This window comes from Podarcis filfolensis (genome assembly GCF_964270895.1).
Source record: "Podarcis filfolensis genome assembly, chromosome: 6".
NCBI lineage: Eukaryota > Metazoa > Chordata > Lepidosauria > Squamata > Lacertidae > Podarcis > Podarcis filfolensis.
The window spans coordinates 31,632,502-31,653,212 of NC_139609.1; positions in this window are offsets into that span (position 1 = coordinate 31,632,502).

A 20,711-nucleotide genomic window follows, 5' to 3' on the forward strand; every position below is an offset into this window, starting at 1 on the left:
AATTTAGACAGACTTTGGAAGAACTGGTTCACAAGTCATATCAGTTGCTGTTGTATGAGCAGATTTTATTTGCTTCTATTCTGGGCTTCTGGTGCACCAGGGTTTACACCAGCATAATAGAGTTGGCCAGGATGCCAGAAGGGATACAATTTACAAGCTTTCTCAATTATCTGCACAGCAGGGGGTGTTCAGTCAACAGTGCAAAGGCTGAGCTGAAGCATTCCCTGCTGGTTACCTGCTTTCAGCAATAGGGGTCGCTGCTGTTTGGTAGTACCCAATTGGTTAGCTCTCTATTGGTGGCTCTTAGGTAATTCACAGAATACAGAATCCATTCATAAAACACAGTGTTCATAAAGCAGTAAGCAGTGTTCATAAAGCAGTAACATAAATCTCCATTGCTCCATATTGTGTGTATATTTCAGCAGTTGAACATACAGGTTTATGGCCATGCTGTAGTGTAGTGCTTATGCGACTGTGAATAAAAGGTGGCTGGGCTCATTGTCTCGGGGTTTGGGGGGGAAGAGGTGACAAAACTGATTTCCAGTAAGTGTTCCCCCCCTTTATTTCCATAACAAGTCATTGAGTCTGTACTTTGAATGGTGACACCAGGGACCTAGAAGGTGCAGGGCTTGTTAGTCCAACCCTTGCACATTCTCATCAGGGCAATTAGAGCAATTTGGCCAAATTGGGCCCCATGGGCTGCTGCTAAGGGGGCCCCCACACCAGGGCAATCTAGATGGATTTTATTTATAGCTATAAGATTTTGCAGACTTTGGCTGTGAACGGGGGCCCTACAAAAAAAAAAAATCAAGTTGCGCCCCACTGCTTCAAACTGGGCCCCACTGGCTAGCCCTGAGTCTCATAGTTGCTGGGCCTGAGTTGCCCTGCTCTCGCATAAAGTATCGGGTTTACAGTTTTGGGAGAGGGGAGACTGCGGCACTAGGGAGTTTGCTGGCTGGCGAGGCCCCCTAGATTTAGAGGCCCAAGTTGTCCTGCCTTCACATGAATTATTGAGTTTGCAATTTTGGGAGAGGGGAGACTGCGGCACTGGGGAGAGGGCAGGCTGGAGAGGCCACCTAGGTTTAGATGCCTGAGGTGCCCTGCCCTCGCATGAAGTCTTGGGTTTGCAATTTTGGGAGATGGGAGACTGCCCTCTGGAGAGCGGGTGGGCTGGTGAGGCCCCCTAGATTTAGAGACCCTAGGCTTCAGTCTACTTAGTCTATACATAAATCTGGCGCTGCACACTGTCCATGCAAAAGGCCCCAGGATCATCTCCAGTTAAATAATCTCAGTTAAAGAATGCCAGTAAAATGAGACACGTGACCTGCACAGATCACAAAGAGTCTCGTAGCATTTTTTAATACTAGCAAGTTGCTATTTCTCCACTGCCAGAATGAAAGAAAGAACAAGCTGCAATGCCTCTGATTTAAAACAGGCCATTTATCAATTTGTCCCAAGCAAGTTCATTTGTGGTGTGTTCTGCAAATCTGTATTCCGGGTTAGCTAAAAGGAGGTGTGACTTAGAGAGGGTTCCAAGGAGCAGATAGAAAGGCCTATACTTGGCCCGTAGACCTGAGGCTCCCCACTCCTGTGGTAGAACTTAGGGCACAGTAGAAGTAGGAAGATCAAGAACAAGGATGTTATAATAATCAATAGTGGGAAATAATAAGAAATGGGCCAACCTGTCCCCATATCCTTCCCTGCTCCTCCCATCACAGAATTGTAGAGGAGCAACTCTGTTTCCCCATCACCTGAGGTCATTTTCTGGGAAAACAGAAGAGCAGGTGCATACACCCAACATTTTGGGAGGGCGATTCGGGGCACACACCCTCCCCACTGACCCTGTCACAGTTCTGCAGAAGGAAGGCCTGTGGGTCTGGCCAAGAGGAGGACTATGTGGGCATGTGGAAGGGAAATCCTATTCTAGTTGGAATTATTTGTGCTTGGAGCAGTCCTCCTGATGTCCAGGGGGAATGAACTACTTTCTTCTGCTCTTTGGTCTCTCTGAGGACATAATGGGGAAACTAAACCATTTTCCATATCCCCAGGAGATTACTTGAAGCCATTTTAAAACTCTGATAAACAGGGGCTATTTTTGGCATTTGTGTGTGTATATATTTATTGAATAGTAATCAGAGGTTAGCAACTGGAGGGGGGGGCAGTTGTGTAAGAACAGGGCACTCAGTGTCTGGGAAACTGAGATTGACAACTTTTCTGTGGTATATGTAAAGGGGAAAAGCTTGGAGTGACAATCACATTTGCTTGCATATTCTGAAGTTTCCACTTAGTAGTTTGCAAAAATGTTTGCATGAGGGAGGATTTTTGCATTATATTAAAAGGCATCTGTGAATTCAATCACTTAGAGCAGTAGCTCTCAAACTGTGCTCCTGTGGTTCCTCAGAAACATGTCAGCAGTTTCCCACGGAGAAGATCAGTCATGGCAAATAAGCTTCCTAGGAACCGTTTGCCCAACGCTACCAATGTCCCCCTGCGGTGCCAAAGGGGACTATTGAATGTGTCCTTGGGTACACTCTCAGTTTATGCAGAAAAATGATGAGGCCCGATGGACTCGGCCTGCACACAAAGAGCTCAAATGACTCAGTCCCTTAGAAGTGAGAACATGAGAAGTCAATGGTAGCAGACAAGTATACATGGGGAAAGTCTTCTGGAGAGAAAAATTCAGATCCACTGATGTAGAGCAGGCATGTCCAACCAGTAGATTGCAATCTACCGGTAGATCCCTGGCTGATCCTGGTAGATCGCGGGAACCTTATCGATCATGGAATTAAAACAAGTTTACTGAAAGTAAACAAAAAAGAAGCAGAATAACTCTGGGCAATCCTACCCCCCAAAGCTCAACAACTCTGGGTAATCCACACCCACACCCACACACTCCTCCTCCCTCCAGTGACAATGGGTAGATCACTGCCAATGTTTTTATACAGGGAGTAGATTGCAGTCTCTTGGGAGTTGGATGTGCCTGATGTAGAGCATAAGAGGGAAAGCTACTCAAAGTGATGTGCGCAGTTGTCATCTTGCCTTTGCTAAGGAAAAATTAAAGCACTGGGCATGAGGCCTTTACAGAAGAGTTTACAATAGCATGCATGTCTCTGAGCACATCCTTGTTCCCCTTTTCTATTGAAAGTGCCATAGCTCAGTGGTACAGTGTATTTTTAATGCAAATAGTCTACGTTCAATCACTGTCAGCTCCGTGTAAGGCTAAAGAAGGTTTGAAGTCCCGGAGAGGCAATGCAAGTCTATATACTGTAGTCCAGGCATGGTCAAACTTGGCCCTCCAGCTGTTTTGGGGCTACAATTCCCATAATCCCTGACTACTGGTCCTGTTAGCTAGGGATGATGGGAGTTGTAGTCCCAAAACAGCTGGAGGGCCAAGTTTGGCCATGCCTTCTGCAGTCCATACTGAGCTAGATGGACCAGCTTTCTGACAATATAAGGAAGTGTTTCCTTTTGGTATCAGAAGTTGGCAAGACCAGGACAGAAGGCTATATTTCTATTATTCATCGCTAGGCAGAGTTCTCAAGTGTATGCATTGCTTTCTTATTTACATTTATATCCATGTAACTACTTTGTATGCTCTAAGCAGCATATATGGCTCTATGATCTATGAGCAGTAAAATGTAGGCTTTGCAAGATACTCCCTTTAAATGAATGTCGAATAAAATACTGGTCTTCATAGACCACATTCATCTGAGCTTATCTGGAATGGAATTAACCATTCTTTTAAATTTCCTTTACAGTAATTTTGATGAGATGTTTATTCTTTATTGTGTTATTTGGAAGATATATTGCTCATTGATTAATCCCAGCAAGGGCCTGTGGCTCATAGCCATAGGTACTGTATATTATCTATAATTTAATTTCACAGTGCAAGAGATTTTATAGATTCAACATTCCCAAACCAAATTCATTTAATCCAATTAAATATTGCTTAGAACCCCCGTTATTCTTATTTCCTATTACACCTGAGATATATTGTTTTTTCACACTGTGGTTCTTTGGCAGAGTTAAGTAATAAACCAGACCTGATTTAAATGGAAGCTATTTTTCCATTGTCTCTTTGTTTCAAACTGTGTGCCTTAATAATATGTGGGCCCAAAAAGCTACGTTGCATTTATAATTTCATATTTAGAGCAGATGCATAAAATACTATGTTTTCTCGGAGCAGAGTGAATAAGAATGAAGAACGCTGAATGTGGGTAAATCATAGAATCAGAGGGTTGAAAAGGGCTCTTTGTAGGCCATCTATTCCCATCTGGAGCCCGCTGCCCCTCTTGAAATCTCTCTTAATGTTCACCCCAAAATATTTGCACTTGTAAACATTTGGGTGTCAGTCTTCGAACTCCTTCCTTCAGCTCTATGTACTTTTCAAGGCAGAAAAAAGATAACCATCCTTTCCTCAAAATCAAGGAGAAAGTGCTTGTGCTATATAGGCACCAGGAAAAGGCCTTAAGGGGTCATGTTGGTGACCCCTGGATTAGAAATCAGGATTTTTTTGTGATTTTTTTTCAGTGCAAAAGTAGCAGGACATGAATTTCATTCCTCCATCCTCCCATCTCTCCATACTCCTTGTAATCACTCGATGAAGGATGATATATACGTTTAATTTTAATGGTGATGGAGATGATGATAAAGCTAGACAAGAACTTGATTGTCTTTCTCCAAGCAAAAAACTCCTGACTCCACTCAGATACTAAGGCCAGTGACATCTAAACCAGAGGGGGATAACCCTCAGTTCTGGCCGCCAAGCTAATTCTGACTCCTCAAGACCCCACCAATTTTGGCTAAAAGTAAACAAAAAAGTAAACACAGTGCTGGAGTGTGCAGAGCCCAGCACCCTAACTGAGATGAAAAGTGGTCATCAGGTCAATCATTTGAGGAGTGGTGAGGGAGTGGCAAGCCTACCTTGTCAGCTATTATTATTATTATTATTATTATTATTATTATTATTCTTACCCTGCCCATCTGGCTGGATTTCCCTAGCCACTCTGGGCGGCTCCCAATAGAATATTAAAAACACAATAAATACATCGAACATTAAAGGCTTCCCTAAACAGGGCTGCCTTCAGATGTCTTCTAAAAGTCAGATAGTTGTTTATTTCCTTGACATCTGGTGGGAGGACGTTCCAAAGGGTGGGAGCCAGTACCGAGAAGGCCCTCTGCCTGGTTCCCTTTAACCTCATTTATCGCAGTGAGGGAACCGCCAGAAGGCCCTTGGAGCTGGACCTCAATGTCTGGTCTGAACGATGGGGGTGGAGACGCTCCTTCAGGTATACAGGGCCAAGCCCATCTGTATGGATCAGCTTAGGAGGGAGACTGTGTGTCTCCCCATGTGTGCATGCACAAGAAAGAGTGTGCATGAGAAAGTCAGTCACTGTCATTTTTATTGTTTGCAGTAAATATAATAAATCACAAAAAACCAAGCTATGGTCCCAGCCATGACTCTATTGCTGGGCTTCTCTCCCATGCCAGCATTGGCTCAGTGCCCAGAGCATCCTGGGGCTTCTTCCATTACTTTGGCAGGGCAGAAAGAAGCTGCAGTGCAATGAAAGAAGAGAGTCACCCTCCAACTTGTCATGAGAGGCACTGATCCATCATAATGGAGTACAGCAAATTTAATCAGCCACTCTTAGTCCCAAGTGATGGTAGAATTCAGTAGCAGTGACACATATTTCCTGGTCTGAAGCTTAGGGCTTCTCTAGATGATCTGTTTATTCAGCATCCATCTTGATTTGCTTGCACATATCTTACATTGTGGTTGGACTCTATCCTGCCCTTACTGAACAGTCATCCTGATTTATTTACGGGATGGTTGTACAATAATGGGCATTCATCCTGATTTGTATGCATGATGTTTATGTCTTCCTGTTATTCATGCATCCCACACTTAGTTTTTAAGCATTTCTCTGTCACTTTCCTAACTGCAAATGATACTAATAATAATCCATTTTTAAGGTGGATTTGTTATGCTATGGGAACAGAGCACTTTAATTGCATAAACTTGCAAAATAATGAGTTTTTTTAAATAATATTTATTAAAAGTTTAAAGATTACAGAAAGAAGAAGAAAAAAGAAAGAAAAGTTAAACAAAACAAATCAATACACTACAATACATAGAGAAAAAAACAAAAAACAATACAGCAAAACAAAAAGAAAAGCAAAAACGATTAAAAACACATCCAATATTTCCATATCTTTGTCTTTCATTTACTTGTTTCATCGAACTCCTCACACCTCCCTTTTTTGTATTCTAGTTCAGTTAGCTATTTCAGCAAATCCTTTCCATCTTTCTCAATTTTTGTTCTATAATTTATCTTAACACAATCTAACCTTAATTTTTCCACTTTGGCCCATTAACAATCTATTTTTACTTAATTCTTTATAACATTTCTGCTAAAGCCATATAACTTCATTCCAGCATGCAAAATAATGACAGTTTGAAGGCACCCTTAAATATAAATGTTTAAAAGTATAAAAAGTCCACACAAGTATAACTCCACTGGCTTCACTCATCATGTAAAGGAGAGATGAAAAACCCAGTGGCAACTCAATGTGAGTTGTCTGAAGTACAAGTTAAGTTACACTTTTAAGGGAACTATCCATTACGTAGGCCATTTAGTGTAATATTTCGAATGCCAAAAATCCAAGGATTGAAATAATCTGAGTTGAAGAGATTACTGGAAATGACTATCAGTCCTTGAAAATTAAAAGTAGCAGCCCCATTTAGCTGTGGGCTATTCCTCATGAATTTGAATAGACCTTGCTCTACTAAACATATTGATTCCACTAGTGATTGCTCATTGGCATCTTCACGAGCCATGGGGTTAGCGCACATTATCCTAGAACATCTGTCATTAAGTACTTAAACGGCACCGAGAGGTGACAATCCTGCCTCAGTGCCACAAGGTATAGCAAGCTAAGTGCATGCATTAAAAGTGGCATTGTCCCTGGGATCATGACAAATGGCTGCACTTTGGAAGCAGTTGTTTAATGACATGATTTACAGTTCACCGAGAGGGGCAGAGGAGATGACAGAGGGTGTCCTCCGCCCACAGCACAGCCTGCGCAGAATGTCGCATGAAATGCTGCTGCTTCCGAAACCGCAAGCGTTGGCATCGCCAGCGTCAGCAAAGTCAATATCAATCAGTAAGCAAACAAATATATCTGGTTCACTGAGCATGCATAAATGAGACACCTTAGCTGTTGGTTCCGTATCCTTAGAGAAGGCAGAGATATGTGGCAGCTTGGCATGATTACAAGAGAACATCCTGTAGATCTGCTGACTCTTAATCAACAAACAGGCACCAAGAAAACCATCATGTCGGGAGGCTGAATAATTATACAAAACCGTGTAAGCCGCTGGCATACAACTAACTGTTTCAGGCCATCTGTGAAAGATTAGCGATATAGGCATAGGAAGAAGTTAGGGTGGTAGTTGATGCTAGTCCAACGAAGAGTTGAAAATTACAAAATTGCTTACTAGATTTACCACATTTTTTGCTTTATAGGACCCACTTTCCCCCCTCCAAAAATTAAGGGGAAATGTGTGTGCGTCCTATGGAGCGAATGTAGGCTCCTTGGTTTCAGCGATAGCAACGCAAAGCCTCCGAAGCGCAGAGCGAGTGCTCCCTCCATGCTCCGGAGGCTTCGCATTGCTTTCGCTGAAGCCTGGAGAGCGAGAGGGGTTGGTGCGCACTGACCCCCTCGCTCTCCAGGCTTCAGGGATAGCCACCTGAAGCCTTCGGAGCGCAGCGCGAGTTTCCGCTGTGCTCCAGAGGCTTCGGGTTCCTTTTGCTGAAGCCGGGAGAGCAAGACTCTCCTGGCTTCAGCAGAGAGGGAGAGCTGCGCAGCGCCCCTCCAGCCAAGCGGAAGGAGAAATAGAAGATTTTTTTTTCTTGTTCTCCCCCTCTAAAACAAGGTGTGTCCTATGGTTGGGTGCGTCCTATAGAGCGAAAAATACGGTATTCATTTCAATCAGCCTGTTCTGAACAGGGCTTCCTTGAATGCAACCCATGGGAAGCTGACTCAGGCTATTTGTCCATCTAGCTCAGCCATGTCTGCACAGACTTGCAGGTACTTCAGATAGAAGTTCTTCCCAGCCCTACCTGGAGATACTGCAGTTGTAATCTGGTACTATCCACATCACCACCACCACCATCATCTTATTATTTATACCCCGCCCATCTGGCTGGGTTTCCCCAGCCACTCTGGGCTGCTTACAGCATAAATAAAAATGCAAAAGATCAAGAATTTAAAACTTCAGGAGGGTGTTCCACAGGGAGGGTACCACTACAGAGATAGCCCTCTGCCTGGTACCCTGAAACTTCACTTCTCACATTGAGGGAACCAGCAGAATACCCTCAGAGGAGGACCTCAGTGTCCGGGTTTAACGATGGGGGTGGAGACGCTCCTTCAGGTATACTGGGCTGCAAGATGCTCTGCTATGGAGCTATGGCCCTTCCCCGCTAGTGGGGACTTCAAGGAAATAGTTGATGAGATATATCTCCAACTCATAAGAACAAGAGTTCTGTCTTCAGGAGTTGGGGTGGGGGTGGGAATAGTCATTTCCCTCCTTTTTCTACTGTCTTGCTACCTGATGCCATCTTATCACACACTGCTAAAGAGTAAGAGTTGGCTCTCCCATTAGGCAAAGTGAGGCAACAGCCAGGGAGTGTCTCTGAGGCGTTGGAAGACAGAGCTGTGTTTGTCACACTGGCTGCCCAGCTGGTATAGGGGGAGGCCCCAATGCTCTCTCCAGTGGGCCACAGGCTTTTGTTTGTGATACATTCTGTACAACCCTCAAGTCCCAGAGAATGTACACCACTACCCAGTGTGGTATAGTGGTTAAGAGCGGTGGTCTCGTAATCTGGTGAACTGGGTTCGTGTCTCCGCTCCTCCACATGCAGCTGCTGGGTAACCTTGGGCCAGTCACACTTCTCTGAAGTCTCTCGGCCCCACTCACATCACAGAGTGTTTGTTGTGGGGGAGGAAGGGAAAGGAGAATGTTAGCCGCTTTGAGACTCCTTAGGGTAGTGATAAAGCTGGATATCAAATCCAAACTATTCTTCTTCCCTTAGTCCCTCTGTTGCTGAAAGGAAATGCGCCTTCCTTGTCAACAGCTTTTGTGAGGACATTTCTTGCTCTCAAGGCCAGCCAAACTGTGAAAACTATCCAAATGATAGTCTTGGGACAACTATATTTGGTGTGTGTGTGTGTGTGTGTGAACTAGCAACTAAAAAACACGCCACTCAAGCCATGCACCTCAGGATCCTATGAAAATGCAAAAGGACCCTAGTTTGCACCACCAGGATTGCTCCATGCAGTCATTTGAGGGCAGTTTTGTCAGTTCCTATTGGCAAGCTCTGGAATGGTCAACCTCCTTGATTCATAAAAACAAAAACATAAACAGGGCGCAATCTACCAGGGACCCACATGGTGGAGAGGTGGGTTCTGCCCACCAGAATGGACGTGTGTTTTTTTTCCGTCAGCCCTCTGAAGAGTCCACAGGCTTCCTATATGACATCAAGGCACATGATGTATTTAGAACACATTCTGTTGAAATTAATTGAATACATAAAAATGAAAAAGAGTTGAGAAAAGGATGTTAAAGATTTATGAATGCTAGTGAAATGATTAGAGCACACAAAAGCTTTGAATCTCAAAGCCAGCCTTCCATCTTGTTCTTACATATCTTCCTCCTTTGATCATCCACCCTTCAAACTTTTACATGGCTTTAATGTGCTCTTATAATTGTTTCACTAATACTGTTGAAGATTAAAGGTACGAGTCAAATTCAAGCCTGGGTTTTTTTGTGAGAGTGGGGAGGGGTGGTGGTGGAAAGGGGGCGACCAGGCTTAATTTTGAATAAACGTATGCACGTGTGGGCTTCCTAATCCATTGTCTTTGCTGCTGCTTTGCATTTAGTTCGGGTGCCCAGGAACTGCTGCTGTGAAGGCTGCGGGATTTCAACCCCAATTTCCACGTCTGCTGAACTTCATGGCGTGGCCACCTTCTAAGGATTCTGTTCCATGTCACAAATTGTGCCCCACTCACACCTGCAGGGCGGTTGCTAGGACCATTACTGTGGTGTCTGAAAAAAGAAAAGAAAAGGGAGTAAGCTAAGCATATCTAACAATGGATATTTGGCCAACACCACATCTTGCCAAATTATGGTGGGCATGTGATGAGTGTGTATCAGTAGCACTTGCCTGGGTGGCTACTTGGAGTAAATGAGGCTGGGTAAATGCATGCTGACATAACACTGTTGAGGCTGCACCTGTAACTATAGGCTAGCTGTCTGCTGTCCAATACAGGCAAGTGCTACTGATACTCTTGCCAAGCTGTTTTCTAACCAATTTTCACCAACTTGTCTGCATTTGCCCTGTTTTATACCATTATGTAAACTGCTTAGGGATTTGTTTGATGAAGTGGCATATAAATCTTCCTGAATACAATAAGAGATCAACATTTGGTGTCTTTACCCTGTCCTTTGGCATCTGAGATATATGGACCCACACTATTCTTTTGGTTGCAAATTGTTTTAATAGAATCATAGAACTGTAGAGTTGGAAGGAGCTGCGAGGGTCCAACTTTAGTCCAACTCCCTGCGATGCAGGAATCTTTTTGACCAACATGAGGCTCAAACCCACAACCCTGAGATTTAAGAGTCTTGTGCTCTACTGACTGAGCTATCGTAACTGTCATGAGTCCTGAAGCGTCTCTGGGCTTTGGAGTAGAGTGGCAGGCTAAGAGGCATGAAGAGGGAGAACAGGATAAGAACATTGGGTTGGGAGCTGAGACTGGGGAACAGAAGCTGGAGGCGGTGAGCTCTTCCCACTCTCAGGTGGCAGCTGTCCCAGTTGGTAACACAGGACTCTTCTCTTCCCTCCTGGTGAGAGGAGCACAGCAACATAATCCACCAAGGGGGCAGCCCACTGCTAAGGCTAGGGGAACCAGAGAGTCAAAAAGTGAGGGTAAAGCTTAGTTGCCCAAGACCCCACGGTGCTCCCATCACTGGGCAAATATGCATCTTCCCCAGGGCAGTGAGCTGAGGTAGTCAGAGGTCATCTAGAAAGCCTACATACAACACAAGTGTGAGATTTCAACTCAAAACTTAATGTGGGACCTTTTGCTGTATTATGGAATGTTTCTTTGGATCTCTTGCCCACCATATCGAAAGACATGGGGAACTGTATTTGAAATTATGTCTCAGTTATAAAGATGCTCCTCTGTCTGGGAAAAGCCCACAGTCTGCAATGACAGTTCCTCTGTAGCCACTGAAGGTTTGAGGATGAGAACACAGCAGTTTAAAGACATATTTTGCAAAGACACACATACACATTTGAACATTTAGCACATGCAGCTTCAGAATATTAATTTTGAGAATGGGATTGTGGGGTTCATTTAATAGAAGGGCCCCATACAGCATCTTAAAAAGCAGAAAGCAGAGACATCACCTTGCCAACAAAGGTCCGTATAGTTAAAGCTATGGTTTTCCCAGTAGTGATGTATGGAAGTGAGAGCTGGACCATAAAGAAGGCTGATCGCCGAAGAATTGATGCTTTTGAATTATGGTGCTGGAGGAGACACTTGAGAGTCCCATGGACTGCAAGAAGATCAAACCTCTCCATTCTTAAGGAAATCAGCCCTGAGTGCTCACTGGAAGGACAGATCGTGAAGCTGAAGCTCCAATACTTTGGCCACCTTATGAGAAGAGAAGACTCCCTAGAAAAGACCCTGATGTTGGGAAAGATGGAGGGCAGAAGGAGAAGGGGACGACAGAGGATGAGATGGTTGGACAGTGTTCTCGAAGCTACAAACAGGAGTCTGACCAAACTGCGGGAAGCAGTGGAAGACAGGAGTGCCTGGCGTGCTCTGGTCCATGGGGTCACGAAGAGTCGGACACGACTAAACGACTAAACAACAACATATTAGATAAGGATTACTACTCTTTATTCTTCCAGAACATGGGTTTGATCTCCAGCTTCCCCCCGCCCTCGAGACATGAGTTTTCATGTGCACACCACATGCTGCCATTAGCTGGTGTCGAGAGAATATAGAATGGGAACGAATTTTCGCATTTCCAAAGGTGTTAAAAAGATCTGCTGACATAACCAGTCACTTTGGGCCTCTTGAGCGGAGAAAGCTGCTTTCAGCAGGACAGGTTGCTCAACCTCCTTTCCAAATGTTTCAAGGAGCACACAGATGTTACGCATTCTCCAAGATGCATTTGGTTGGGAAGGATCGCTCGTGTCATTTAAGCACATGTTGAACTCCTTCTGTTTTAGGAGGTCTTAAACTCTTACCTCAAACAGCGCTGCTCATATAAACTGAGATGATGTTGGGAGAAAGTCCCGGAAGACTTTGCCAGATGCCCACGAGAGGGTGTCCTGCCTGGATTCATCTTAGCAGCTGGGAAGATTTTATATTGCTAAGAGGGATTTTTTAATTAATTGCACAACTATGAGATTGTCATGAAACAGCTGAACAGTCCTCTGGAGCCCTTACTATGTTTTTTTGGTGTGTTTTTTAGCAAAACAGTGTCAGGCAGAAACAGGTTCCTGTACTGATTCACAGGGAAAGATATATGAATAGCTTTGTGTTTCGGTTCAAGTGCACAGGAGACATTGTCCCCCACGGGTGTACGCATTCTTCAATCCAAGTTTTCTTTTCGTAGGCTGTTTCTCAAATAATACCACTTAAGACATTCAGCATTATAGATGAATTTAGTTACGTTACATGAACAGAGCACTGTAATGCAAGGGCAAAGCTTTTGATGTATTTATCTCAAGCTTTTGACACAAACACACACACAAGTTTTCTTAGTGCCTGTCCTTAGCTAAGATAGCCCCTAACTGAACCCACCAGCTGGTTAGAATGACAAGGTGTGTAAAGACCAAGAAAAATCAAGGAATGAGACTAAGGTTCGTTGACCGACAAAATTAGTTTTAACGAAAGTTGTTTTTTAAGCCGCAACAAAAGTAACTAATAATGTCTGTTGGGAGAATTATTGTTATTGTTATTGTTATTATTGCAGTTAGCCACAAGAGTAATTAGGATTTAGGACATAGAAATAACATGGGAAAACACTCCTCCATGTCTATATTCCTATAAATATATGGGGCATCACCCAGCCCAGTCTCCTTTGGAGTTATGTGTTGTTTTGCATTTATATCTCACCTTTTTCTCCAAAGAGCTCAAGGTATCATACATGGTTGTCCCCTTCCTCATTTAATCCCCACAACAACCCTGTGAGTAGGTTACACTGAGAGGTAAGGACTGGCCCAAGGTTACCTAGTGAGTAGGAATTTGAACCCTGGTCACAGGTAAGGAAAGTTTCACCACATGAGACTGATGCACTCTTATGCCATTTTTTCCTGCAAGTAACTCTGCACATGCTCTGAAACCCACCTCTACAATGGCAGGTAAAGTGTGGTTAGCAAAAGTGATTGACTTTTAGATTTGATTTTAAAGTCTCTCTCTGTGTGAAAGAGATTTGCTGCCTTCCTTTACCTAAACAAACTCCTTTATCTACATTTACAATTGGCTTCATTGATCTTCAAAGGGCATTTCTGTCTTAAAATCTTCCCTACTTGCTAGACTACAATGTTATTAAGCTACTCCTTGAGTTCTAAAGGTATTTTTCATGGTTAGGCTAAAATCTATACCCTTTGGCCTCTGGGAAAGTAAATCTAAGTTTATATTACTTTATTTTACCATCTTTAGAACAGTCTTTAAAAGAAGGGTACTTGTCAGTAAGGCACCCCTGCTGCACCCAGTGCCCTGGCAGCCTAGTGGCTTTCTGGCTAGGCTCAGCTTGTGGTAGCAAGCCTATTGGTATTTTTTTCCACAAGCAGAGAAATACTCTCTCTCCATGGTCCATCATTTATGATAAAAAAGTTAAAGGCAAAGGACCCCTGGACGGTTAAGTCCAGTCAAAGGCGACTATGGGGTTGTGGGGCTTATCCTGCTTTCAGGCCGATGGAGCCAGCATTTGTCTACAGACAGCTTTCCGAGTCATGTGGCCAGCATGACTAAACCGCTTCTGGCACAATGGAACACCCTGACGGAAGCCAGAGCACATGGAAACGCCGTTTACCTTCCCGCCACAGTGGTACCTATTTATCTACTTGCACTGGCTTGCTTTCGAACTGCTAGGTAGGCAGGAGCTGGGACAGAGCAACAGAAGCTCACCCTGTTGTGCGGATTCGAACCGCCAACCTTCTGATCAGCAAGCCCAAGAGGCTCAGTGGTTAAGACCACAGTGCCACCCGCATCCCTATCCATCATTTATGATAGAGCAGTGTTGGCCAAAAAATGAAAATAGGTGAAATGTTGGTAGAAACCATTGGGGCCCTTCTCCTTGAGGTCAAGAAGCCAGGTAAAGGCAAAGGACCCCTGGATGGTTAATCCTGTCAAATGTGATTATGGGGTGCAGTGCACATCTCACTTCAGGCTGAGGAAGCCGGCGTTTGTCCGCAGTCAGCTTTCCAAGCCATTTAGCCAGCATGACTAAACTGCTTCTACCCTGTCGTGTGGACTTGAATTGCCAACCTTCTGATTGGCAAGCCCAAGATGCTCAGTGTTTTAGACTAAGGTTACCAGATTTTTTTCAAAGAATCCGGGGGAACGCGGCAAGGTCGGGGCTCCCCTCTTTTTCTCCTTCCTCTTTCTCTGTCTGCCTTCTCCTTCTCCTCTCCTCCTTCTCCCTGCGTTGGCTCTGGGGTTTTCATGGTCCTGGGCTGGGCAGTTGGCATGGTGACCAGGTGCTCTCACTCCCGGCTTGATTTGGGTCGCGGGTGTGTGTGTGTCAGCAGTTCCCCCAGTTGACGCTCCGGGAGTCCCCGGTTCCCCCTCGGCAGTGGCGCCCGCCATTTTGCCTCACCGGAAGTCCCCATATGATGTGTCTTGTGCCGTTGAACCAATCACGCAACATTCATTCCTTGCTAATAAATCTACAACACTTAAAATATAAATCCGGGGACATTAAATGAAATCCAGGGACATTCCAGGGACGGATTTTGTCCGGGGACAGATTTGTAAATTCTGGGACTGTCCCTGGGGAACTGGGACATCTGGTAACCATATTTTAGACCACAGTGCCACCCGCTCCCTTTTCAAGAAGTCAGATCGCAATGTGACTACCTGTAGGAATCCTAGTTCACAGGTGCTAATGTGGTAGACCCTTTCAGCGTCTCTTAATGGAATGTGGTTGTGAAGAGACACAGAAGAAGGGGCAAAAAGTTTGATACTTTCCTGTCTCATAGCTGGAGGATATTTCCCACCCTGAAACTGATGTACATTTGTGTGTAAGAATGTTTTGTGTTTCACTAAAATCACTTTACGAATCCCTAATAACATTAGTGGCTAGGCTCATTCCGATCTCAGTTTCCAGACTTCTTTTGAAGCAGGGGTCAAGGGCCCATCCATAATGGCTCGTGTGGTCTTGTGGTAATGTAACTGGTGGAAACATTGCTGCAAGAAAATAATATCAGATGTATCATCTCTGCCTACAATAGTGAAAAAACCACCAGGTCTGGGCAGTGCTTGAGGTGTGAAATTTTAATCAGTCATATAACTGAAGACTGAATAACACAGCTCAGTCACATGGGACCAAGACTAGGATTAAGTGTGAAACCCAAGCACTGGCATTTCCTGAATTTTGAATGATTAGCTGTGCAAATGTGCAATGGTCTCTCACGGTAGCTTTCTTCCCTTAAATGGAAAAGAACCACTCGTAAAGAGTCTTTCCGTCTAAAAACATTTCCTTGGAATCATGATGTGTGGGCCCACGAGAACTGTTCGTCAGTTCTCATGTCATGACAACGCTTTAATCAAAACCCTTTCCACAGTGAATGAGTCTTTCTTCTTGGGTCTCTCTCTCTCTCTATGTATTGTACAGGTAGATTTCATTTTATGTGGTGTTCCCGACTTTCAAGCATATAAGGAAAATCATATAAAATCACAACAACCCCTGGAACGGATTTGTGCAACCATCCCTAAATGTCTGAAACCGGTGTTGAGTGGGTCTTGCCCCTCCTCATGCAAGGCATAGAGCTTTCAAAGCCCCCCACCTTGCTTACCAGGCTCTGGGAAGGTTGCAGGAGGGCTCACGTGAGAGCTCAAACAGTCTTACGGGGAGGGGGTCCCCTCTCCCATACCTTTTAAGTTATTCTTTTTATTTTCAGTGATCTGTGTAAAGCTGTGATCACATAAATGAATTCTGTGTAAGATGCAGCGTGCCTGTGCATTCATGATGATGTGTGCCCATGATGCTATTGGGACGGTCACACACGATCCCACTTTCAATACTATTTACACCTGCAAAAGTGATGAGGCGGTCATACTGCTTCAATTCCAATCAGTGCATATCCTGCTGAAGTCATATATGTTTTCATATCACAAATATTCTGGGCTTTGTTTGTTTCTTCATCACACTTTTTTGGGCACTGGACAGCAATAATGTGGTAGGATTGGGAAAGCATTGCAGAGCCACTAATCATCACCACCCCCACCCCATACATTGAAAGCACTCTTATACCAGTTTAACATTCGTGCAAAGACTCCTGAGGGCTGTAGTTTGTTAAGGGTTCTGAGAGCTGTTAGGAGACCTCTATTCCCTCCACAGAGTGCCACTTCAGAGCTCCCTGTGGAGAGGGATTGGTTGTTAAACCACTCCGGGAACTGTAGGGCAATAGGCGTTTCCTAACAACTCTCAGCACCTTTGCGTGGCACGGTCCCAAACCCTTCCGGGAAGTGGAATAAAGACACATGAAACAGTATTTTAGGTTAATGGGCGAAAAAGGCCACAGCTTTATTGGTTACAGAATGTGAGTGGTATTGGCTTAGGCATTGGAAACCACACGACTGTATCTGACTTCTGCCCATCTGCAGGAGTCTTGGAAGGGTTAACCACCAGTAGGGGGAGCCCTGCTGATGCACATCAACTACGAACTCCCCCAGGGTCACCGCTAGGGGTCGTGCCATGGCCCTAGCCCTACGTCTGGGGCTTCATACAAAGACCACACACCTTGGATTCCTTTAACGAAATACCCTTGAATTAGTAGGGATAGGTGATGGCCACTATCTCCCCTCCCCTTCAACCTAATACTACAATGCCTAACTGCCAAACCTTACAAAGTTGTGACGATTTGCTATGAGGTAGGCGAAAAACCAAATGGCCGGTGCCAGTTTGCCAAGTATAAAAAAATTCCTACCAGGCCCCTTGGACAACCAAGGTGACCAACCAGGGTTCGTAGCAAGGTCAAGAAATAAAGAGCCTAACCTAAGGGCGGGAGAACTGACTAAGCAGGGAAAAAACAGGGGCAAGTCCTTGGCCATCGGCAGTTTAAATAGCCCGCGCCATGCCCCCGGATGGTCCGGATTGGACAGCCTAAGGATGACGTGGCCGAGGACCATCCAATGGCGCAGGAGCTATCCCGTCCTGTGTGCGTGGGGAATGCTTGCTCCCAGCCTGCAACGTCATCTCCCGGGAACGGGAAAAGGCTTTAACAAAAGACAACTCCCAGGATTCTCTGGGGGAAGCCATGTCTATTAAAGTGGTGTAAAAGCGCAGTAAATGTATGGTACAGATGTGCCCCAAGCACAATAAATCCACAACTGATTTTACCAATAATGTGCTGCAGAATAGAGAGCCAGTCTGGAAGCGACCACTTATACTTTTGGCATGGTTTGCTAGGAAGAAAATAAATATGGGGAAAGAGTTAAACAAATTTGCAGCAGTAGGACTATGCTATGTTGTTTTTGTTGCTTGGGGGGGGGGCAAAACCAAGGAGGAAACTTAGAAAATGTTGAGGTAATGCAGTGATTGGATAATCAGAGTTTCTGTAATATGACAACCTACGGGAAGTGAACAGAAGAGTTCAAAGACCATAAGCCATTTGATTCTTTCTCCTAATTACCAATATTCAGCCACAGAAGTCTTAATTGGCTTGATTGAAAACCCAGTGACTTCCATGGACTTTATTAGATTTAAGATCAGACCCCATGCCCCGACTTTTCATTGCAGGCCATAAATACAGAACATATTTAGGCACAGTAGTCTCCTCAGTGCACAAATTTTAATACTCAAGCTTCTGCTGAGCTGGCTTTGTTTAATTGGGGGAAAGCAGCGGAAAGAGCAGTGGTCTCTTTTTCCACAGAGGGGGAGAAAGGAAAAAAACCACACAACTTATTTTATGTTATAGCATAGCATCTTCATATATTAATCCCCCTCTTAAAAATAATTACACATAGTTTGACTGGCTGGGAGGTTTTCCATGCTGCTTCTGAAACCACTTCTTTGGGTAGGGGGCTTTTATTACCCTCCCCATCTCCCCCAGCCTGATAACAGTTGAAAGAAGATGGGACCAAGGGGGAGGAGGAGGGAAAGTCTTGTGAGCCCTTTGAAGGCACTACAGAAACCTCAATGCTCACTCAGAGACCACTGGTGGATGGGCCACAGGCTACTGAACTTGTCCCAGTTTGGAAAGCAATCGTTTCACTTCCTCCCTCCCTCCCCTAGATAAAATCCATATCTTATATTTTACTTGGTCCAAGAATATCCTGCTGCACAGTACCTGAGGTGAACTTGAAGGACTAAAGCAAGAGTTTAGAAAATAATTCAGAAATAAAGGAAAGGAGTGGCTCAGACATAAGGTAAGTTAATTCCTGAGTTCTTCCTTATCTGTCTGAAGTACCGTCTTTGCTGATGAAACATTGGCTAGCGAGCCCTGCAGAAGCTATGGCTACCTTATCCAATTCCTTTTTCAAGTGTTTTTGACTCGCCTCTACCAAATATTCAATGCAGGCCAAGTTTTAAAGGTAAAGGTAAAGGGACCCCTGACCATTAGGTCCAGTCGTGACCGACTCTGGGGTTGCGCGCTCATCTCGCTTTATTGGCCGAGGGAGCTGGCTTACATCTTCCGGGTCATGTGGCCAGCATGACTAAGCCGCTTCTGGCGAACCAGAGCAGCGCACGGAAACACCATTTACCTTCCCGCCGGAGCGGTACCTATTTATCTACTTGTACTTTGACATGCTTTCGAACTGCTAGGTTGGACACTTATTAGCTGGGTGCTTTGATATATATATAATCTGCCACCAAATCAACTCTTGCATTTATGGAGGACTCACACACTTTCCCCTCTCCTCTTGCTCTGCAGCTCAGCAAAAGCACTTTCGGAGATATCCAAAACCACATAGTCCTGCTGTTGTTTATATGTATATATGTATGTATGTATGTATGTATGGATGGATGGATGGATGGATGTAAAGTACAAGCTGCCAAAGCACTGAAGTCTCATAGTGCAAAATATTCTTAAATCTGTGTTGTTAAATACATTTTGGTTAGAACTGGATTTTTTTAAATTACACTTTAGAGACTTTAGTACTACGTATCCAATAGATATTGAATTGTTAAGATGCTAATCCCAGGCATTTAAATCAAAAGATACACTCCTGTGAACTCAGTGAGACTTACTTTTGCGGAAATGTTAATGAGAGAACTTCAAAATAGTAATCCCATTCAAATATACTTGTGAATATACCCTTAAAAAAATTAAAAAATAAAGTTCCATCCCATTAAACTGCAGTAAAATAGTTTCCCACTTATACATTGTTACTTTCAAAGCCATAGATTTGTCTATAGTCTCTCTAAACATATAAAAAGACACTCTACTATTTAAAAATGTATACAAATGATTACTATCCACTCATGATGTGACATAAATCACTGTCTTTTGCATGATAGCATCATCACAAAGTTTAATTAGCTAATCCCTGATCGCTGGAATGTTTGCAAGTCCTGTCGATGATAATTATTTTTGAATAAACAGGCAGTTTTGAGCTGTAACTCTGGTAGCATTAGCTGTTATGGGTATTATCAAGCTTGCTTATCCTTATTGGAACAAAGTCAGATTCTAAAGACAGACATCAAATTTCTAAAATTAAAAATAGAGCAAAACAGGAGTGAGACTGGCTTCAAGAACTATGTACAGTGTTTTATTTATTTTATTCAGAGATCTGTCACCCTCCTAAGCACATTAACCTTAGGGAGGAAAACTTTTGTTTATCTACTTCCCTTGGATTATTTTTATGTTATTTTATGCTGTTTCTATCAGTTTGCTATTTTTAGTTTATTTCTATGTATTTTATGGTATTTTACATCTTTTGTTGTAAGCTTCCCTGACAATATGCTTGAAAAGCACCATATATAAACTATGATAGATAAAGATGCAGCTGGAAGCTAGAAATGCATGCTTTTCATGGTTACACAGCATCATATACAATGACTGAATGCAAATATTTCCTGCTCCTGTGATGCAGAAGAGGCATCATATGAACGGTAACCTGTCATGGAGGTTAAAAAAAAAGTTGCAGTTGATTGATTGATTGATTGATTGAACGTGCACATATTCTACCTTTAGGGGTAAAGTTCTCACGAGATGACTTACCACTTACAACTAAGGAATAACAATAACTAAAACCAGGGAATTATCAATTAAAATTGCAACAGCTATAAACAAAGGCAGATAATATCATCGGCAAGAAGCTGAGCATGATTAAAAGTATTTCAAACCTGCTTTAAAGCCACCAATGCGAACACAATGAGGAGGACCTCTCAGGGATGGAATTCCAGTGATGTGGGGTCACCACAGAAAAGGCCCTGTCCCCAGACTCCACTAATCTTATGG